The sequence below is a fragment of the Elephas maximus genome, chromosome 5 (genome assembly GCF_024166365.1).
Source record: "Elephas maximus indicus isolate mEleMax1 chromosome 5, mEleMax1 primary haplotype, whole genome shotgun sequence".
NCBI lineage: Eukaryota > Metazoa > Chordata > Mammalia > Proboscidea > Elephantidae > Elephas > Elephas maximus.
In genome coordinates, this window is record NC_064823.1 from 43,497,479 (window position 1) to 43,521,345 (window position 23,867).

The 23,867-nt window shown below is 41.3% G+C and overlaps 1 protein-coding gene across 6 annotated transcripts in view; it reads right to left on the reverse strand.

Moving 5' to 3' along the window:
• SGMS2 (sphingomyelin synthase 2) overlaps positions 1–19,863 on the reverse strand; it is a 106,155-nt gene extending 86,292 nt beyond the window's left edge. For 2 of the 6 annotated variants that reach the window (XM_049885570.1, XM_049885564.1), the window contains exon 1: positions 19,181–19,590. The gene's annotated coding sequence lies outside the window, so the exon portion shown is untranslated. Of the gene's footprint in view, positions 1–16,518; positions 17,038–17,731; positions 17,853–19,180; positions 19,591–19,624 lie in introns of those variants that run through there. The other 4 variants (XM_049885566.1, XM_049885569.1, XM_049885565.1 and 1 more) reach the window with 4 other exon arrangements.
• Positions 19,864–23,867: the final 4,004 nt, after the last annotated feature.

Below are 23,867 nucleotides of genomic sequence, written 5' to 3' on the forward strand. Positions count from 1 at the left end.
CATTTAGTTGACCCCACATGACAGAGTAGAACTGCCCCACAGAGTTTTCTAGGCTGTAATCTTTATAGGAACAGGCACCAGGTCTTTCCCCCTCAGAGCCACTAGGTGGGTTTGAACTGCCTAACTTCATCTAAATTTCTTTTTAACACACACACATTCACACAGAGAGACAGATGATAGAGAAAGAAATCCCACAGACTAGCTTCCTTTACCTAATTTCAAATATATATTCTCTACGTTCCTCCCAACCTAAAATATCATATTATGGGAATTATCCTGGAGAAACCTATATCCTCCAGACATATGTAATCTGTTAGCACCTTGACCAATAAGAAGAAAAAGAATCACAGAGATAAAGAACATGAGAAAGTCAGGAATCTGAGAAGAAGAGAAATTCTTCTGACTTGCCTACAGCAGCAGCAGCAGCAACAAAAATATATATCTTTCTACAACATCAAGACATCTGGCAAGATTCTGTAAGTTTAGCTGGAAAAAGTAAAAGAAAAAATATGTAAATACATATAGATATATATGTATACTTAAAATTTATGTAGATTAAAACAAAAAATAAATAAAATATTAATCCCCTCAGATTTCTATTAAATGTGGCCTATAAAAAGGTGACCATATAATTTTACAGCCAAACCAGGCCAGTTTTGTATTTTCAAAGAAAGACTGATTAACTAATGATTACATCAGAACAACAGGTATATACCAGGACTGTTCTAACAGGCTAGATCACCCTAACTATAGTAAATTTCAAGAAAATAGCAAGATTTTGTGAAATAAAAACCAAACGAAGTGATATTAAAATGTGTCTCTTTTAGTTAAGTTAAAGGAAAAAAAAAAGGGTTTTGTGAGATGCATTTAAAAAGATGAAGTTCACAAAAGATACTGTCCATGTGAGGGTAACACCCTATCAAACAAAGGATATAAATTAAAGAATGAACCCGAACCCACTGTCCTTGAGTTGATTCTGACTCATAGTGACCCCACAGGACATAGTAGAACTGCCCCATAGGGTTTCCAAGGCTGTAAATCTTTGCAGAAGCAGACTGCCACGTCTTTCTCTCATGGAGCAGCTGGTGGATTCGAACATCCAATCTTTTTGGTTAACACCCGAGTGCTTTTAACCACTGTGCCACCAGGGCTCCTTAAAGAATGAAGCCAAGTATAAAAACAGGGAATTAATCTCTAGTCTGACCAGAATCTTAAATCAATAGTTTCTTTAATTAAGAAAGGCAATTCCTTCTAAAAACACAAGCGAACCCTGTAGAGACATTTCTGAACCTAAATCTCTAGTAACTTTTCGTGATTTTTATTACTAGGAAACATTTGCATGTAAACAAGATTTATATCCTCCTCTTGCTTCTATCCTTCCACCTAAAGCGATAATCCTCCATTAGCAATACACTTAATATCTCCACAGCAAGGAGCATAATTCAGGTGTCACAACCGGAGGATAATTAAGTGGAAAACAAACAGAAGTAGTGTAGAAGAAAAAATTCCCTTCCACGTAGCCTTGGTGAGAAAACAATTACCAAAAAAGAAAAAACTTGCTAAAAAGAACCCTTTGGGGTTGCTAGCCAGTTGCTACTAGGCCAGTGAAGCCCAAACTTTCCAGGGCATTAAGATACTCCAGTGTGCAATGAAGCAAATTAAAGCTTCAGAAATGGTAAACTGTACGGTGTAGCTGCAGGTAACTTTGACCAAACCACGCAGAGGTGGAAAAAGGCGAAGTTTCTGAAATAAATGAGAAGTGATTTCCACAGGTTTTCACGTATGGTCTCCCAAGAAGGTATAGGGTTCAAGGGAAACATCCAAGAAGAAAAGATTAGAACTAAGCAAGCCTTTTTAAGGAGTCCCTGGGTAGTGCAAAATGGATAAGCTCTGGGCTAACGTGATGGTTAATGTTATGTGTCAACTTGGCTATGACTCTCAATGATTTGGTGTGTACTCTTCATAACGTGATCTGATGTGAGTAGCCATTAGTCAAAAGCAGAGTTTCCTTGGGTGTGTGCCCTGCCTCCGGGACATAAACGATGTCTGGCAAAGCTCAGTCTCTCTTTCTCAACCCTGCACTCTTCCAGTCGCCTGACCTCCAGTTCTTGTAACGAAAGCCTGAAGAAGTCTCTGGCTTGTCACCTGACCTGCAGATTTTGGATTCAACAACCCCTGTAACCCTGTGCACCTGCAGAGGTCTTCAGCCTGTCACCTGATCCATGAATTTGGGACTTGCCAGCCTCCACAATTGTGTGAGCCATTTCCGTGAAGTAAATTTCTCTCTCTATATAGATACATCTGTATACACTTCACTGGTTTTACTCCACTAGAGAACCCTGACTAAGACAACTACTAATTGAAAGGTTTGAGGTCAAACCCAGCAGTGCCTTGGAAGAAAGGCCTGGTGATCAGGCCTACTCTGCACACATGGGGTCACCATGAGTCAAAACTGCAAGCTTTTGGAATCAACCACTGGCAACTGTGGAGGAAGAGGAGGAAGAAGAGAAGGAGAAGGAAATGTTATAACGCTGGATAAAATGTGTCCCCAGCCCTGTCAAGTTACAAAAAGCAGATGGCATGGGAAGAGGGTAGCAGACTGAGAATCAGGAAACATTTGCCCCTGCCTGACAAAAGACAGCAGAAGGTAATATAAGCAAAAAAAAGCAGTATTTGAGAATACTCAACTCATTAATTCGGCAAACATGTGTTGGATGTCTGCACCATACGTTAAACATATAAATACGAAAAACGTATAAATCCTGCTCTCAAGAAGCTCACAGTCTAGAAAGAACACAGTATCAGCAGAAAATCATATACAACATGGTAGGCAGTCCAGTGACAGAGAAAGGCCTACGTACTCTGGAACACAGAGAAGGCATCTAGCCTGTGGGGGTAAGGTGGAGAAGGGAGAGAATGAGAAAGTTCCTTGAGGAAAATGCTGGAGGCCAATTCATTTGTGCTTTAAATGGCTCCCCTACGGGCGCTCAGCAAGATCACCAATATCCTCTGTATTGCCAAACCCAACACACGCTGTCTTCTCATCTTACTCAACTCCTCAAGAACTTACAACAGAGCTGATTACTCCATCCTGTTTTAAACACTTGATTCTTTTGGCATTTGGGACACAGCTCTTCTGGTCCTCCTCCTACCTCACTGGTCACTCTTTGGTCTCCTATCCAACCTATTAATGCTCTTACTTCTATGAGCCTGAGCTCCGTCTCTCTTCTCTGCCTAGAAAATCTCCCTAGGTGATTCTAGATTTCCATTCTCATTACTTTATATACCACTTTTATGCTGAACACAGGTCTCTCAATCCTAACTGCCTATCTGACATCTATATCCATTAGGATGGCTAGTCAGCACCTAAACTACCCAATGGCCAAACCAGAATTCTATTTCCAACAACCCCCTCATCCACCAAAAAACTAGGAGTCGTGCTTGACTTTTCCTACTCTCTCACATAATACAAACATATATATGTAATATATCTGCAAGTCTTGTTGATACTATCTCCAAAACTCTCAAATCCATCTACCCCTCTCCACCTCCAATACCACCATCTTGCTCCAAACAGCATCACCTCTCATGCAGAATGCTGCCAATAGACTCTTTTTATTTTTATTGTGCTTTAAGTGAAAGTTTACAAATCAAGTCAGTCTCTCAAACAAAAACTTATATACACCTTGCTACATACTCCCAATTGCTCTCCCCCTAATGAGACAGCCTACTCCCTCCCTCCACTCTCTCTTTTCGTGTCCATTTTGCCAGCTTCTAACCCCCTCTACCCTCTTATCTCCCCTCTAGGGAGGAGATGCCAACATAGTCTCAAGTGTCCACCTGATCCAAGAAGCTCACTCCTCACCAGCATCCCTCTTCAAACCATTGTCCAGTCCAATTCATGTCTGAAGAGTTGGCTTTGGGAATGGTTCCTGTCCTGGGCCAACAGAAGGTCTGGGGGCCGTGACCACCGGGGTCCTTCTAGTCTCAGTCAGACCATTAAGTCTGGTCTTTTTACGGGAATTTGGGGTCTGCATCCTACTGCTCTCCTGCTCCCTCAGGGTTCGCTATTGTGTTCCCTGTCAGGGCAGACATTGGTTGTAGCTGGGCACCATCTAGTTCTTCTTGCCTCAGGATGATGTAGTCTCTGGTTTATGTGGCCCTTTCTGTCTCTTGGGCTCGTAATTACTTTGTGTCCTTGGTGTTCTTCATTCTCCTTAGATCCAGGTGGGTTGAGACCAATTGATGCATCTTAGATGGCCGCTTGCTAGTGTTTAAGACCCCAGACGCCACTCTCCAAAGTGGGATGCAGAGTGTTTTTTTAATAGATTTTATTATGCCTGGACTTAGATGTCCCCTGAATCCATGGTCCCCAAACCCAAGCCCCTGTTACGATGGCCTTTAAAGCATTCAGTTTATTTAGAAAACTTCTTTGCTTTTGGTTTAGTCCAGTTGTGCTGACCTCCCCTGTATTGTGTGTTGACTTTCCCTTCACCCAAAGTAGTTCTTATCTACCATCTAATTATTGAATACCCCTGTCCCTCCCCGCCTCTCGTAACCACAAAAGAATATTTTCTTCTCTGTTTAAACTATTTCTCGAGTTCTTATACTAATGGTCTTATACAATATTTGTCCTTTTGCAACTGACTAATTTCACTCAGCATAATGCCTTCCAGGTTCCTCCATGTTATGAAATGTTTCGCAGATTCCTCACTGTTCTTTATCAATGCGTAGTATACCACTGTGTGAATATGCCATAATTTACTTATCCATTCATCCATTGCCGGGCACCTTGGTTGCTTCCATCTTTTTGCTATTGTAAACACTGCTGCAATGAACATGGGTGTGCATATATATCTGTTCGTGTAAAGGCTCTTATTTCTCTAGGATATATTCCAAGGAGTGGGATTCCAAAAGACTCTCAATTGATCTACTTGCCTCTACTCTTATCACCTTCTACTCCACTCTGCCCAGCAGCCAGAGAGATCTGTGACAAATGTAAACCAGATCATGCCCTAAGAACACTTCATAATACATTTGGAATAAGAGTCATATATTATAAAGCCTGCAAGCCCTACCCAACATGGCCCTACCTCCTCACTGCCTCATGTCCTACCACTTTTGACTCCACACACTGCAGCCTGACCAGCCTCCTTTCCATTCTTGTGTATACCAAGCTCTTTCCCCACAAAGGCTTGAAACACATGCTGTCCCCTCTGCCGGCTCCTTCTCATCCTTCACATCTCAGTTCAGATATGACCCCTTTAGGTAAACTCCTGACTCTGCTAGACTAGGCCTTCCCAGTTACTCTTCACTATATCACCATGTTTCCTTTAAGGAACTTAATCCAAATCTGTACGTATCTGGTTTATTTATTGGTTTTACTTGCTTATCATCCGGTCATCCTCCTTTTTCAGCACCTTTTGCTCTCTCAACACATACACTCGATCTCCACTGATTACTGTTCAAACCTTGATTACTGTTCATTGCTGAATCCCCAGAATCAAGAATAATATCTAGTACATGGCAAGTGCTTTAAAAATTGTGTTGAATGCATTAATTCCAGAAAGAATTGATGAGTGTTTGGGACTATGTCTCAGCCACCTGTGTATATAAAGTCAACCCAATTAGGAAACCCAAGGCAACATGTCTGAGAACTTGGTAAGAGTGGTGGCTTGCTCAATGGCTGGGAGAATTTTCACTATGAAATCCTTCCTTGACATTTATTTATTTTCCTCCAACAGAATTACTCTCTCTCTCATTCTTTGGTACTGTGCCTGTGTCTTGTTACATTCTAATCTTATCTGTTCCTGGCAGACCGATACCAAATAATGAATGATTTCTCTGGTCTAGATTTCCCAGTGGCCTTGCTTCCCAAACTGTCACAATAAGCAACTGAACAGGAGCATAAATTAGTAAACAACAATATGCATATAAACAAGGCAAGGGTAGGGTGGGACAGGGTGGGGGCAAATAACAGGTGACAGCAAGGTGACAGATGGCAGGAGTTAAATGTGGCAACATCTTGAGTTTTGGAGACCAGGCCAGATGCTGCACACACTTTACTGTATACCAGGTCACAAAGGCAGATGAGCAGCTCTCTCTTCCTATTTGCAGGAATCTAATAATCTACACGGAGCTCTGATGGCTCAGTAGTTAAGAGACTGGCTGCTAACCAAAAGCTTGGCAGTTCAAATTCACCTCGGAAATTTTTGGGGGCAGTTCTACTCTGTCCTGTAGGGTCACTATGAGTCAGAATTGACTCGATAGCAATGGGTTTATTTATTTATTTATTTTGGTTTTAACAATCTAAGTATTTTATTTACAGGCCCAGTACACCTCCTGGCATCCAAATTCACAAATCTGAAGTACAGATAACCTTACAGGGATGTTTCACTGTACCATTTGGCTTATTCACTCATACTGACAGAAGGACCAGAACCAGTGTCCTACGGCCCTCACTGAGGCAACTCATGATGTAATTCTGTGTCTAAAACCCAATACCGTCACTGAATTGTACATCTGGAAAATGGTCTGTGTTATATATACTTTTACAACAAAAAAGGAAAAAGAAAAACAAAACACAGTACCAAAGTCATTGAATGGCAACTATTAAGGGGATATTCTCGGATTTATACAAGGTCTTGATTCTTAACGATAAGGCTGGTTGGAGCTGCAACACCCAGTGTGGAAGCTGCTAGCCGCAAGTGGCTACTGCACCCTTGAAATGGGGCCAGTGCAAATGGAGATGTGCTGTTAGTATACATTACACATCAGATGTCAGGCTTTTTGGAAAAAGTAAAAATCTTAAGAATTTTATATTAACTATAATTGATAATATTATATATTGATAATACTTTTATATATTGGGTTAATGAAAATATGCTATTAAAGTTAACTTCATCTTTTTTTTTTTGTAATATGGCTACTAAAAAACTTACATATGTGGCTATCGTGAGTGGCTCTCATTATATTTCTGTTGGGCATTGCTGAGTTCTCAGGGGATGGTTACCCCCTGGGGGCAGGTCAGCACACTGGTCCAGAGTCTAGTCTTTGCAAGCTCAGAAACTATTTCATCAGTTCACCCAGGAGGGAGCAGTTCAGGAGTGCTGGTTTGTACTAACAAGGGACACCCCAGAGAACATCAATTTATTAATTTACCAATGATGACTGGGAGATGTCATAGATACCCTTCTTGTACCAGTGAAGGTTACTTACATAGCTGCCTAATACTGGTTTCTAAGACACCCTCATCCTTCTATGAAGAAACTGGCAGGGAAAAGCAAACCATTAACCAAGGGTTGCTTTATGAGGACTGAATGCAAGCAAATGAGTCAGAGTCCTGTGGGTCCCTGTACCCACAGAGCCTGGGCTTGGGAAGTTTCCAGACTAAAGAAATGAGAGCCTAGAAAAATCTCCTCCAAAAGCACTTTAAAACACAAACCAAAACTTGTCTCTTTCCTCCACATTTCTTTGAGTTTCTTCCAAACCTTCATATTTACAAAATCCAACTTATGTGTATTTATATATATTTTTCCTCTAAATTAACACAGTGACTCCAGATCTAAAAAGGGTACATTTAAGAGAACTATAAATATGAAAATATTAAATCTCCATGGCTTTAGTGTTTCTAATTTTCCTATACTTCTACACAAGACAGTCTCTTCCCCCCAGAAACAGCTATATATTTATATCATCCAGTGAATTTTCCACTCTGTAGTTCTTTAAAAATCATCAAAATCCTACAGTACTGTTTCATTTAAAACTCTCAAGCTTTTATCTCTTACATTTCTTTATCATACAAAAGGAGAATCCTTAAGTGAAGGACGTTGTCTTCAAATAACTATGAAAGATTGTTATTGGAGAATTCCTTAAAAAAACGGAAAAAAAAAAAAAAAAAGGCTAACCCCATCTATTATGCCAATCCTTGCTATTTTTAACTTCAAAAATTGACACTGCGATTCCAAGTCAGTGTCTACTCTGGGGACCTATGGCCCTCTAGGTACTTATGATAGATGATCCAGTGAGAGATTTCACTTTTTATTTGCTTAATTCATTACAGTTTATGAAACCTTTGTGTAGACGTGCTCTTGGTCTCAAAGGATTCATAATGACGTTGTTAGGCAGTCAGAGCAGGTACAGGTTTTAAAAAGTTACAGGGAACCTGGAGTCAAAAGTCGAAGGATAACCTCCACCGCCATCACCACCAGCATGTGTGGTTTGTCATCTTACCCCAAACAAATACAAGGTTATGATGACCATTACGTGGGACATAGACACATTTCTATTAGGCAAAGAGGCCCGAGGTGGCTCTACTTGCTCCAGAATCAACAAGACTTCTCTTTCTGCTGAAACATTGGCATTGTCATTTTAAACATTTCCTGGATACCAAGATGTACTGAATTTTCAAAAGTTAACTCCTGCTCCCCCAAAGTGATTAACTGTAGATGAAAAATAAAAGAGCCCTAAAAATATAGACACTTGCTACAACCCACTGTGTCCATGATAGTAAATCATAGATGGGGCTGCATAAAGGAGCAAACCAAAACATAGATTATAACTCTCTGTATTAGTTTCCAAAGCTACTGTAACAAGTTACCACAGGTTTACTGGCTTAAAACAATACGAATTTATTATTGTACAGTTCTGGAGGTCAGAAGTCTGACACAGGTCTCACTGAATTAAAATCATGGTATCTGTAGGGCTATGTTCCTTCTCGGGGAGAATTTGTTTCCTCGCCTTTTCCAACTACTAGAGGGTGCCCATATTCCTTGGCTTGTGGCCTTCCTCCATCCTCAAAGCTAGGAACAACAGGTCAAGTCTTTCTCATGCTGCCATCTCTCTGCTTCCGACTTTTCTGCCGCCCCCCCCCGCCCCCGTCCATTTAAGGACTCTTGTGATTACACTGGGCTCCCACGGATGATTCAGAATAATCTTATTTCAAGGTCAACTGATTAGCAATCTAAATGCCATCTGCAAACTTAAACCCCTTTTGCCATGGTACCTAACATAGTCAAAAAAAAAAAACATAGTCATAGATTCTGGGAATTAGAACATCTTTTGTTGTCGTTAAAAAAAAAAAAGTCATTAGTTGATGTCAATTCAATTGCGACTCACAGTGACCCCACATGTTACAGAGTAGAACTGCACGCATAGCGTTTCCTTGGCTGTAATCTTAACGGAAGCAGATCACCAGGTTTTGTCTTCTACAGTACCACTGGGTGGGTCTGAACTGCCAACCTTTAGGTTAGTAGTCAAGCACAAACCATTTGGGCCACCCAGGGACCTACTGAACATCTTTGGGAGGTCATTATTCTGCCTATCACTGTTTCCAACAGTAATTAAAAAACAAAAAAAAATCAAGTGTACAAGATACTCTCCTCCAATTAGAATTTTTAACTATTTTAATTCACAAAAGGTGACAATCCCAAAGCTAAAAAAAATTAAATACTGTTAGAATAGCAGGGGTAAGATTTGCTCTCTTCTTGCTGAGCTGAGTGTGCCAGTCGCGGGGATGTACTGCTCCCCTCCCAGACTCAACACCAAGCCTAACTGAACACTCAGCAGCTTTTGGGGAGAAATGGTTGATATTACCACATGGGAAGTTAAGCATCAAAGTCTTTCAGTAGTGATACTGAAATATATGACCTACTCATAATCTTCCACATGGTAAATCATAAGGAGTTGAGAGCATGTTTGCACAGATGTGATTTTTTCTTTGATAAACGTACAAATGCAAGAACACAGACCAGGCCCAAACTGCAAGACACGTGGTATATTCTATGATCAATGTGTAATGGTTATACTCTGCAACCAGTCCGCCTCCTTTCAAAACCTAACTCTGCTACATACTAGCTGCGTGATCTTTGGCAAGTGGCTTAACCTCTCTGTGTCTGAAATGAGGATAACAGTATCTACCTCAGAGCGTTTTAGGAGGAGTAAATGAGTAATATTTCTAAGTGCTTAGAACAAACCCTGGCAGATAGTCAGCACTTTAAGAATTTGTTAAATAAAATTTTAAATGTTCCTGTTCGCCGTTTATAACTTGCTGCTACTGCTGTTGTTAGTTGCCATCAAGTTGATTCTGATTGACGGCAACCCCGTGTGTGCCTGAGTAGACCTGAGCTCCACAGGGTTTTTAAGGCTGTGACGTTTCAGAAGTGGATCCTCAGGCCTGTCTTCCAGGGCTCCCCTGGGTAGGCTAGAACCTCCAAACTTTTGGCTAGAAGTTGAGAGCTTAACTGTTTGCACCACCCAAGGACTCCTTAAAGCTTGCTACTCAAACTCTATTCCAAGGGAGCATAGTTTTCGGCATTAACTAATCCATCATAAAAGATATGACATCGTGTGTGTGTGTGTGTGTGTGTACATAAAAACACTCAACGACATTCTATAGAACACTAATTTACCCACTAATTTGGCCGTAACAATGTCCTTTGTTGCTATTAGAGTTTGATGGCAACTACTGGGGTCATAATAACTGGATGGTTAAACAACTCGCTCAACAAATGCAAATCTCAGAAGACAGTAGCAGCTGTGTTAAATAAACCGTCTAGGGGCCTCCTAAAGAAAGACGCGCAGCTTTGGCAGGGACAGTGGGGTTTGTGATTCTTAATGTCTCCTGGCATTTTCTGGGACAGTGGTGCTCATGGTACAATACAGCCCAGAAGGCCAAGCTCTGTGAGCGACAGTACCAGTTGTGCTAGACGCACCCTACCAGCATCTGCAGGGAGTGCGAGCATATTGTGGAGGCAGCCTCAAAAGCCTTTCAGCATTCACAGCTGACATTATATACTTCTTATGAAAGGTCCTGAATTCAATAGCAGTTTATAACCAACGTCAGTCATTTTATTTTAACCCCAGAAGAAAGACAGGGAGGGCTGGGAGTAGGATGCAGACCCTACTGGCATAAGCAAGAGGGGACAACCGAATGTTCTGTTACAGGAGAAACAAACCTCCTTAGTGAGAACCAAGGATTCAATTTTGGAGGTAACAGAATTGAAACCTGTCTTAAAAGTTAGAGGTGTTGCTTATAGGTAAAAAGATAATGATAGCACCGGGGTGGGGCAGAGGGGACTCACTGGCTTAGGGGACACTGAGCTTCTATTAAGAGTGACAGAAAAATTTGGAAATGGGTAATGGTGCTGGTGTACAACACGATAAACACAATGTTATTAAATTGTACATGTGAAGAATGCTGAGATGGCACTCTGTTTATGTATATAAAATTTATCAAATACATACATAACAATTCATATATATTGTATATATACCAATACGTATATTCTGACTCAGAGCAACCCTACAGGACAGAGTAGAACTGCCCCATAGGATTTCCAAGGCTGTAATTTTTACAGAGGCAAACTGGCACATCTTTCCCCTGTGGAGTGGCTGGTGGGTTCGAATCGTCAACCTTTCAAGTTGACAGCTGAGCGCTTAACCACTGCACCATCGAGGCGTCTTTTATTTACAATTAAAAAAAAGAGATAGCTGAGCCACTTAATAATAGCTATGAGTCAGGCATTACTCTAAATGTTTTATACACATAAAGTCATATAATCTACATGGTAATCTTATGAAGTAAAAACTATTTTATTTTCTTTTCACAGACAGGAAATAGAGGTTCCTCTGAGGAAGCTGCTCAAGGTTACAGAGTGGTTAGGTGGTAGTGCTGGGACTCAAACACGAATCTTCATAAGCCTCCCAGTGTTCACCTCTGACAGTACTTCCTGTCCTTATGACAGCACAAACCAGAGAAACAATCCAGGAGATGGGGTAACAGATATACAATCCTGTATCAAAGTATATCAATCAAAGATCTGACATATCACCCTGATGGAGAGATTACAGAAAGCAACGAGGGATACTGGGAAATGCATGGTCCCAGCTTCAAATCCTGCTCCACTTCTTACCAGCTCTGTAGCCTCGAGTGCATCAACCTTCCTATACTGTTTCTGCACCTTCACAGTGGAGATAACAGTTTCTATTTTGCAGGGCTATCTCAAGATGAAGACAACATTTTGCTTAATCTTCACTAGTATGGAAATCCTCAAAACTGGACTGATAAACAACATCATGATAAACGGAGAAAAAAATTAAAGTTGTCAATGATTTCATTCTACTTGGATCAACTATCATTGCCCATGGAAGCATGAGTCAGGAAATCAAACAGCGTATTGCATTGCGTGAATCTGCTGCAAAAGACCTCTTTAAAGTTTTAAAGAGCAAAGATGTCACTTTGATGACTACGGTGTACCTGACCCAAGCCAGGGTCTTTTCACTTGTCTCATGAGCATGTGAAAATTAGACAATGAAAAACAAAGACAGAGGACAAGTGATACATTTAAATTGTAGTGCTGGTGAAGAATATTGAATACACCATGAACTGTCGGAAAAATGAACAAATCGGAAATACAACCAGAATGCTCCTTTGAAGTGAGGATGGCGAGGCTTTGGCTTGTTTACTTTGGACATGTCATCAGGAAAGACCAATCATTAGAAAAGGATACCATGGTTGGTAAAGTAGAAGGTCAGCGAATATAAGGTGGATTGGCACAGCAGCCACAGTAGTCAAACATACCGACTCTCATGAAGACGGCACAGGACTAGGCAACATTTCCTTCTGTTATATACGAGGTCATCATGAGTTGGAGCCGATGACAACTACCAACAGCTGCAAGTGCCTATCTCATTGTATCTACCCTTATTTAGCCATCACTTTTTTACTGCAAGGGCTCCAGCTTCTGAGACTGGAGAAGTCGGAGAGCCAACTCAGTCATCTGGTCTCTGCTTCAGAGGCTTAGCTTCATAGTTAACTACTGCTATGAGCCTTTTTCTGAAAGGTCTCTACTTTGGAGATGGGTTGCTAACTAGAGCTATCCCTTTTTGGTACCCGTATTAGTTTCACCCCTCTCAAGTGATCCGTGATCCAAAACCACTTATTCTTTCTTGAATCCTCTTCTCTACCCCTAAATAAAGGCTCATTTCTACACATTTTTTCTAGGTGTTAGGTCAGACTACCTAATTAAAGTGACTCCCAGGTGAAGCGTCAATGAAAAGTACCCTCAATGTTTCTAGGTGGTGTGCATGGATGTTAAGAGGTGCCTTCCCCAGATGACTCTCATTGGCAGAGCAGGTCAGCGAGGCTCTTGACCCCCGGTTTCACGCCCTCCCAGGCCAGGCCCTCCAGGGCCTCACAACCATGACCCCAGTCCCAGCTGCAACAGGAGGAGCCAGTCACCAGCAGGGACACAGAATTTGCCTCCGGTACATTCCCATCTTTCTTTCTGCAGTTGTTTTCCTACCCCCAGTTACCCTACCTTCAGTCTCTTCAATTTGTGGGGAAACTTTAAAAAAAATCGTATATATTTTGCATTTCTGATCAATTTAATGAAAAAAAAAACAAAAACCCAAACCAGTTGCTGCTGAGTCAATTCTGGTTCATATCGATCATATAGGACAGAGAAGAACTGCCCCCATAGTGTTTCCAAGGAGTGGCTGGTAGATTTGAGCTGCCAACCTTTTGGTTAGCATCCGAGTTCTTAACCACTGCACCACCAGGGCTCCATTTAATGAAAGGAGGGGATTAAATTCTAGTGATAGGTACTCAGCCCCCAAGTTTCCATAAACGCGATGCCTCTGGTCACATGGTTACAATTAGGTAGCAATTTGCCTTTATTCAGATATTCATCAGGTACCTTCCTGGTGTAGGTGAGTACGCCAAGGTAAACTTGGAGGTGGGGGTTTCCCAGGCAGGTAGTTCAGCTCCTTCCCAGTTTTGCCTGAGGCTGGCCCTGACATCAAAATCAAAATGTGTCACCACAAATGTGAGCCTCGACCAAGGCACCAGGTGGAGAAGTGGCACTTTCCTGAAGGACCCTGACTCGGTCATCTAGTGCTGCTACATAACACAAATACCACAAGTGGATGGCTTTAACAAACAAAAATTTATTTTCTCACAGTTTACAAGGCTAGAAGTCCAAATTCAGAGTCCTGGCTCTAGGGGAAGGCTTTCTCTCCCTGTCAGCTCTCGAGAAAAGTCCTGTCTCTTCAGCTTCTACTTCATGGTTCCTTGGAGATCTCCATGTGTCTTGGCATCTATCTTACCCCATCTTTGCTCTCATTTTTTTTTTTTGTTTTAATCTCTTTTATATCTCAAAAGAGATTGACTCAGGATGCACCCTATACTAACCCTACCTCATTAACATAACAAAGACAACCCATTCCCAAACAGAATTATAACCATAGGCATAAAAAAAAAAAGCATAGAGGCTAGGATTTACAACACGTATTTTGGGAGGACACAATTCAATCCGTAACAGACCCTTCCAGAGTTTTCACTTGCCTTGACTCAGTAATCGGCTGATCTTTTCTCCCTCTTTGGTTTTGAATGTGTTACCTTTTACCTCCTCTTACCCACTCCTCTTTAAAAAGGTGGCTTTTTTTTTTTAAGTACTTCTTTTTTTATTGTGGTAAAAAAAAAAATAGGTAACAAAATATTTGCCATTTCTACAATTTTCACAGGAACAGCTGAGTGACATTAATGCCATTCATCATGGTGTTCAACCATCACCATTAACCATTTTCAAATTTTCCTGTCACCCTTAACAGAAGCTCAGCATCCCCTAGGCATTAACAATACGGCTTTTAGTTTGTCTTTTTTCAGTTGTAGGAAGGGGTATTTTGGAAGAAAAGATCCACATGTTTTTGGAAGAAAACACTCAATTCAGTTAATGCTGCTTCTTAAAAAAATTCTAACAGTCCAAGTTTAATCTGAACATTTTAAGTGACACAAATTGTCTAAGATATAAACCGTAAGGCCGTCTCTGAAACTGTCATAAGAAAATCATCAAATGATATGTACGTATGGCAAGAGGGAAAACCAATTAGTAAAAAACTCATTACCCTATTCATACTTTAAATCTATTACCTGTTTATTTAATTCTGCTTTGAATTACAAGTCATTGTTAGAAATTACTGAACTGATTTGGGTTTCTGTAAGTGAAGAGGCTGAATTTAACACCACTCATATTCCAACATCCTTTATCAAAAATCATAAGAATAAATTAGGTAAGAATAATGGAAATACAAACCAAAGACTAAAATTTTGACTCAGAGCAGCAAAGAAGGTGTCACAGTAACACTTGAGAAAATTTAATTAAAAAAAATGTTTTATAATTATAATGAAAATCAGTTAATGGAAATTTTTTACATGTTCATTAAATCAACCCAGAATGTCCTACTAATGGTATACTTTTGAAGAGACCAAACAACAAACTTGTAAAGTTTTTTAAAAAGGTGACCTGTTTGAAATTGATGGAGGTTATTCAAACCTGGTGATAAATCTGCTAAATGCAATATTTAAAATACTTAACTTGCCTGTGCGACTGGGGGAAACCCAGTGGCGTAGTGGTTAAGTGCTACAACTGCTAACCAAGAGGTCGGCAGTTCAAATCCGCCAGGCGCCCCTTGGAAACTCTCTGGGGCAGTTCTACCCTGATCTATAGGGTTGCTATGAGTCAGAATCAACGGCAATGGGCTTGGTTTTTGGTTTTGTCTTTTTTTAATGTGACTAGGTACTAAGGAACCAAACTGTATAAGTAGAGTTTATTTTCAAGATATTCCTGTCAAAATTAGCAGTGCTCCATTCTTCTAAAGTTCCCCATGAAAGATGTTCTGCTTTTTGGCTAATAACAATATCACAAATGCAAATAGTATTTTAAGTAAGTCTGTATGTTCCATTTTCATCTGATAACTTCCCCGTGTAATCAGCTATGGACACACTGCAGCTCTACATAGAAGGCTGAGACTATTGCTGCAATTTTTTGAAAAACACTACAGGAACATAAAAATTAAAACTCCTACATTTTAAATTAAAGGGAGAAGAGAAAGTTTTCTAATTCTGAATATGATTTTTAAAAAGAAAGAAGGAAAGAAATCAAAGGCAGCTAAATTAAGCATTATATTTCACTTTTTAAAATGCAGAATTACTGAAATAATCATGGTGTGCCCACGGATAGAGCCAGAAGGCTATTTAGTGCAGAGCTGTTTAACATCAAAAAACTGAAAATAAACTAAGTGTCCAACAATAGGGGATTGGTTAAGTCAAGACATATTCACATAACAGAAAACTAAAAATGATGCTGTACAAGAATATTCCAGTGACACGGAGAGACGTCCATGCGATAGAGAACTAACCACCGCCGTCAAGTTGATTCTACAGGATACAGTAGAACTACCCCATAGGATTTCCAAGGAATGCCTGGTGGATTCGAACTGCCGACCTTTTGGTTAGCAGCCTTAGTTCTTAACTACTATGCCACCATGGTTTCCATGCAATATAGTTGGGTAAAAAAAAGGTAACTTAGAAAATGCAAGCCAAGCAAGCCCAAATAGTATGTAGAAAATGAACTTGGTTTTATAAAGAGTAACTTTCTAGCTGTGCAACTTCAGGGAAGTTACTTGCTTTCTCAATATTAGTTTCCTTCTCAGTAAAAAGAGAATAACAATTGTACCTACCTCATAGGGATGGAGTGTGGATTATAGGAGTTTCTGTGCATAGAGCAATTGCCACAGTGCCTGCCCCACAGTAAGGCTAACACATGTTAGCTCTTGGTATTATATCTACATAGTGGTGAAAAAGAATGGGAAGATACAATATTAAGTGGCCTTTGCATGGTCAGATTATGGCTGAATTGTTTTACCTGCATTTTTAAATTCTCAATAAATAACATACTACTTATGAGAAAAATTAGTAAATTGAAATATTCATATACAATGATAATTCAGAAACTAAATTCCTGGCTGAGCTGACCCTTAATATTTCATTTAAACAAGCTTGCTATCGAGCATTTAAAATTATTTAACTTAAGGGCTAAACTTGTCTATAATATTTTTATTGGATAAAGCAAGGCATACTTGCATTGTTCAGCCTCCTAAGAATTTATGAGCTCCAATAGGAGAACCATTAGGAAGGCATTATCAGTGGGAGGCAGCCTAGTTAATTGTTTCATGTTTCCTCCCACCTCTCCCACTTCTTGGGTTCTTGTTCCTCCTTTTTGCCTCCTCCCCCCCACCCCCACCCCTAAGCATAATCAAAGCCCTGGATCTCTCTCTACTGGACAGTAGGCCTCTCAAGGTCAGCAACTGTTTCCTTCATGTTAGCACCTCTAGCACAGTGGCTGGTGTATAGTAGTTGCTCGCTAAATGTTAACCAAATGAATGGACTGACTAAATATCTTATAGTTGCAGTTCAGAAAAGAGGCTTCAATTCCCATATAAGAGAAATAGATAAAGGTGAGTAGGCTGCTCTTAAGTCTGAAGCTGTCTAGAATTCTCAGTAATTGTTCTGTTAAAAAACAAACACCTCACCTCAAAGTATTATTTCTTTAAAAAACAAGGAAGAAAGAAAAGTTCTTGTTGTATTCCATTGTCTATTTTAAGAGATATAAGAAAATGATGTTTTTCTCCTATATTCTGGGCCAGATGTTTGATAAATATCATTTTATTTAAAGTCCCACAAAAATCCCAGAGAGTTCAAGTAACTTGCTCAAAATAACACAGCCAATAAGTTACTGAGATAGTTCCTGGACTGAGGTCCAAAATCTCTCTACATTATACTGTGGAAAAACATATCCCATGACCTTTGACTCTAAACATTGTTGTTACAGAGATGGTAAGACCAAATGTTCCCAGTAACTCTTGAGCAACTGCTTAAGATTCTTCCAAATACCTTTCGTGGCTTTTTCGAGTTTCCGTGAGAAGAGAAACTGAGAGAAGAAGGTAGCAATCCACATGTATCCAAGAGTTTTACTCCAGACTTCTCAGTCAACCAGCTTTACTTAAAAATGAAACTAAAGAAACCAAATTAAATATTAACTCGTACAAAAAACACTTCAACCAGAAGACTATTTTGAAGTAAGAATATCAGCAAACCAAGGAAAGGGCGATAAACGGAAAATTTTGCACTGCTTCTTCCAAAAAAAGGTAGGCGTCAAGTTTTAGAGAGCGTTCCACACATTGAGTCTTCCTCCAAATCCCAGGTTGTTCACTTTCAGTCACTGAGTGGCAGGCAGTTGCCATGACGCAGAGTAGGAACCAAAAACCTCTCAGATATCCACACTTTAAGACTTCCTGCAAACACAGCACTTGCCAAAAGAGTCCCGGTAACATGGATTTCACATGCTAAACCTCAGCCCACCAAGTTGGTAGGCAGGAAAATGTGTGAAAATGAATTGTTTATTTCCTAAACCAGCTGGAATTTACTACTGTTTATATATAAACAGCTAGCATTTATTGAGGTCTGGTTGCCACACAACATGCTAGGTGTTTGGCACTTTAATTTTCATGGTGAAGTAGTTATAATCCCCCATTTTACCGGTTCAGAGTGTTTAAGTAAGGTGCCTGAGGACCCACAGGTAATATATGAAATTAGGGGAGAAACCAAGGATTTGAAAAGTTAAGTGCAGACTGAAAATCCACGACGACCTACCCAGAGACGCTAAACTGTTGCAATCTCTTCAAAATGTAATACACACCTCAAAATGATTTTATGGTCACATTAAAGCGGACACGAGTTGAAACAGAAGTGTGGCAAAGATTAATAAATCAAAATAAAAGATTACAGGACATAACGTTTGAACCGTTTCAAGACCGCAGGTCATAAACGATTATCTGCATCCTACAGATCTTGACCTGGGTCCGCTCCTACGTATTTGCGCTAAGAAGCCACGTCTCTCTTCTTAAGGGGAGCTGCTCTGGAATGCCAAATATTGAAAGATTTCAGTGTGGGCAGCCCAGAGCTGTGCTATTACGGTTCACACATCATCAGTAAGTGCCTCTCAAGAGAGAACAAGATAGTCCCTCCTCCACCATCTGAACTTCACCCACGACCTCGAGTGGCTCTGGACAATCTATGGCTTAGCCTGTGTCCCTTCAACACCAGGACCGAGTTACCCGAAATGGTTACCAATTAACGGGCTGAATGATCAGAGTAATGAGACTAAGCCACACAGCCATCAAACACAATCGAGGAAGGATGCCCGGGGGCGGGGCGGGAACAGGCAGAATTACGGCCACGTCCCTGGTTAATCTTATACCTTCCCCTCTCCTAGCGCTCCGCAGGACGCGCCGCTTCTCAGCCCATCCTCCTCCTCCCCCGGCCTCTCCCGGAGCTCCTTACCAGCTCTCAGCAGAAGGCACTTGCACCCGGGAGGGGGATCTGCGAAGGGACCGAGTCCGTTGCCGCAACCGCAGCCGCCGCAGCCAGCTCCAGGCGCTGCCACCCCCGGGCCGAAGCCGCTGGAAACTTTGCTCGGGGTCTCGCCCTCTCGCGCCGCGGCCCCACGAGGGGAAGCACCTCTCTGGGTCGCTCCCGCGGCTGCAGCCCCAGAGGCCGCACTCGGCGGCGCTGCAGCACGGGCCGGGCTCCGGGCGGCCGAGGGCGAGGTCTCCCCGCCCGGCTGGGCCGGCGGCGCGGCTCGGCCCGGCGCTCGGTGTTTACCGCGGCCCGCGCCCGGCTCTCCCCGCCCGCCGCGCGGCCCGCGCCCTGCGCCCTGCGCGCTCCTGACATCATTCATTCTCTCACACCCTCGCCCGCCCACTCCATTTCCAAACAGTGACTCACCCGCTCGCTCCGTGGCGGCGGAGGAGGCGGCTGCGCTCGCTCCTGTGGCTGTGGCTCGGCTGGCACAAAGCGGAGCTAGAAAAACCGGTGCGACTTCTTAAGAAGAAATCCCCAGCCGACCCTCCCCTCGGCCAGCCTTTAAAGGTGCAGAGAAGGAGGGGCTTGGCAAGCAGGCAGGCAGGCAGGGCAGATTGGCACTGGGAGGAAAGGCTGAGGGCCCTGGAACAGACCTCCTTGAGCGGTGACAGAGATCAATCTGGGAAAGTTCTTTGGGTGCCACTCCCAGCAAGTTCCAGGGGTGGGGCCAGGAAGGGATCCCCCACCCCCGCACCCCCCCTCCCGATTCGGAAACTGCTTTCTGACAGAGATGAGTGAGTTCTAGGGGCATCGGTGTTTATTCAAAGGGTGTGTCACCCGGGCCCGAGTCAAGGAGGTGGGTTTCCAAACCTCACAGGGTCGCCTGGCAGGGTCAGTCAAGAGCCGCTCGGCGCGAACTCTATGAGCTGGGAGGGTGCTCCAAGTTAATGAGGCTAATAATACTTTCCCTTCGGTGACTAGCCACCATGTCATTTGTCCCGTTAATTGATTTGCTTCTCATTTAGGGTAAGAAACCGTAACCAAAATAAATAGTGAAAGAATGATCCCCTGCTCTGCTGAACACTGCGCTTCTCAGCCGCTTCGGGGGCATGAGGCGGCTGTGCGTGGTTTGTTTCTTTCTTTTTATTGTTTGTGTGGTTTGCTTGATGAACTCAGCAGTTATTTTTTTAGAAGCGGTGTTGCCATCTTAAAAATGTTCAAGGCTCTACCTTTTCTTGCAGTTGCTTTTCATACACCTGGCGGGCAGTTTTCTAAGCAAACGATGTCAGCTTTAGGGGTTACAACAAGGATGACAATCAGAGGGAATTTGACCAAATCTATTTTATATAGAATTTACTTGATAGGTATAATGTTAATATCTATTATGTAATGGATATTATATTACTATCTACTTCTGGGCAGGGGAATTATGTTTAGGATTTGCACTGGAATATGGGTGCTTCCATATAACCAACAAAAATAATCAGAGGCATTTCTGGGTACCTAGCATGATTTTTTTTTGTAGTACGAATATAGTGTTGCTAAACAATCATTTACCTGTGATTATTAAATAGCCCATTAGAAAAAAAGGACAGGCAAAGCAGCCTCTCGAACTGACAACGGTAGGATGTCCTCACAGTACAAAAGTTTCCACCAAATGAAAATGCCACTGAATTAAGCAAAGGATCAACATTATTGTTGTGGAAAATGCACTCATGTAGAGCTACAGAAATGCAAGAAACCAGAAGAGAACACCAACAATTGGAATTTATTTTCCTTGGGTTTCTTTTTCATTTTCAATAAGTAGCTCGTTTTCAGCTTTACAAAGCCCAGGCATTTTGCCCAGAAGGCAATAGCAAATGGATTTGTTTGCTAGTCAAAGTAAATGGAAATTAAAACCAACAGTTTCTATAGACAGTCACAGATCTAATTCAGAAGCCTGGGTGTCCTGTCCATTAGTAACATAGAGGGACTAGATTGAAGTATTTAGATGCAGGCAAGTTTGCGGGGAGGGGGCGAATATCCACCTACTCCCTACTTCTGACGGAAATATTTTATGACATCATGGAGATAGGTATAAATAAGATGTCCTAGAGTGTAGACTTTTTGGCCTATGTATATGAATGAAGTTTAGAAGCTCAGGACATATCCTGTAACCCTTTTCTGCACCGTTGCATGGTGTAAACCTTGCCGCTCCATCAGAAGAAAGCCTCTGTCTGTAGGGGAGGCTTTGCAATGGGTAGTTTGGAATTTGTAGTTACTGTGGTGCCTCAGTTTAAATATTGTGAGATAAATAATTAGGTCATTCTATTACATCGGTTCCATATTCACAAGTAAATAGTACAATTATGATTTAATTGCATGGCTTTTCCATTATAAATTGCCAACATATGAGAAAGAAAATTATTCATCTTAATTTCTGTTTTCAGAAATAGTGACTTATCAATCTCACAGAAAGAGGTGGTTTTTTGTTTTTTTTTTTAACTGCACTTTTTATCCTTACAATGTATCAAAGTTTACTGAAGCCGTGATTCATCACCTTCCAAAATTAATGATGCTGAATGTGGTAAAGGATGGGAAGGACTGACATGTGTGTTCCTGTCAATTTTTTTTTTCTAAACCAGTGCCTTTGGTAAATCAAGTTCAACAGATATGTTTTTGGTATGATGAACATCTGAAGATAATTCAAAAACAGTCACAGCTGTACAATGACTGGGAACTGCCAGAAATTCAAGCTGGATTCAGAAGAGGTCGTGGGACAAGGGATGTCATTGCTGATGTTAGATGAACCTTGGCTAAAAGCAGAGAACACAAGAAAGATGCTTAGCTGTGTTTTATTGACTATGCTAAGGCATTCGACTCTGTGGATCATAACAAATTATGAATAACATTTCGTAGAATAGGAATTCCAGAACACTTAATTGTGCTAATGTAGAACCTGCTCATAGACTAAGAGGCAGTCATTTGAACAAAACAAGGGGATACTGTGTGGTTTAAAATCAGGAAATGTATGCATCAGGGTTGTATTCTTTCACCATATGTATTCAGTCTGTATGCTGAGCAAATAAGCAGAGAACCTGGACTATATGAAGAAAAACTCAGCATCAGACTTGGATGAAGACTCATTAACAAGCTGCAATATGCAGATGATACAACCTTGTTTGCTGAAAACCAAGAGGACTTGAAGCACTTACTGATGAAGATTAAAGACTACAGCCTTCGTACAGATTACACGTCAACATAAAACAAAAATCCTCACAAGTGGACCAGTAAGCAACATCATGATAAACAGAGAAAAAATTGGAGTTGTCAAGGATTTCATTTTACTTGGCTCTACAATCAACACCCATGTAAGCAGTAGTCAGGAAATCAATTGTGTTGGGCAAATATGCTGCAAAAGACCTCTTCAAAGTGTTGAAAAGCAAAGATGTTACTTTGAGGACTAAGGTGCACCTGACCCAAGTCACTGTATTTTTAGTCACCTCATGTGGAAGCCCTGGTGGCTTAGTGGTTAAGAGCTACAGCTGCTAACCAAATGTTGGCAGTTTGAATCTACCCGGTGCTCTGTGGGGCAGTTCTACTCTGTCCTATAGGGTTGCTATGAGTTGGAATTGAACTTGACAGCAGAGGGTCTGGGTTTGGTTTTAGTCATATGCATGTGAAAGCTACACAATGAATAAGGAAGACTGAAGAAGAATTGATGCTTTTGAATTTTAGCATTGGCAATGAATATTGAATATATCATGGACAGCCAGAAGAATGAACAAGTCTGTCTTGGAAGGAGTACGGCCAGAATGCTCCTTAGAAGCAAGAACGATGAGATTTTGTCTCATGTACTTTGGACATGTTATTAGGAGGGGCCAAGCCCTGGAGAAAGACATTATGCTTGGTAAAGTCGAGGGTCAGTGGAAAAGAGGAAGACCCTCAACAAGATAGATTGACACAGTGGCTGCAACAATGGGCTCAAACATAAAAAAGGTTGTAAGGATGGTACAGGACCGGGCAGTGTTTTGTTGTGTTGCTCAGGGATTCACTATGAATTGGAACTGACTCAATGGCACATAACGTTAGTTCTAATGCTAATTGTGTTGTTGTTACTGTTGGTCTGTTCTTTAAAGTTTGTTCATTTGTCTGTTCACTCACTCAATAATTATATGCCAGACAGTATGCTGGATCTTAAGAAAATGATAAATAATGCTGAAATAAACAATCTCATACAAAATTTAAAAAAACAACAAAACATTCCCATTGATAACACATACATTCAGAAAGTATACATGGTGATTCTTAGATAAACACCTTAGGCATAAAGTGAAAATAAAAATGACTTAGGTAAATTCAGAGCAGGAGTTATCATAAGAGCAGATAACTTATGCAGATTCATACTGTTTTCCTAACTTAATCATTATGTTTATCATTGTTATTGTTGTTAGGTGCCATTGAGTTGGTTCCGACTCTAGTGACCCTGTACACAACAGAATAAAACAGTGCCTGATCATGCACCATCCTCACAATTGTTGCTATGTTTGAGCCCATTGTTGTAGCCACTGTGTCAATGCATCTCATCGAGGGTCTTTCTCTTTTTTTGCTGAGCCTCTATTTTACCAAGTGTAATGTCCTTCTCCAGGGACTGATCCCTCCTGAAAACACGTCTGAAGTATGTGAG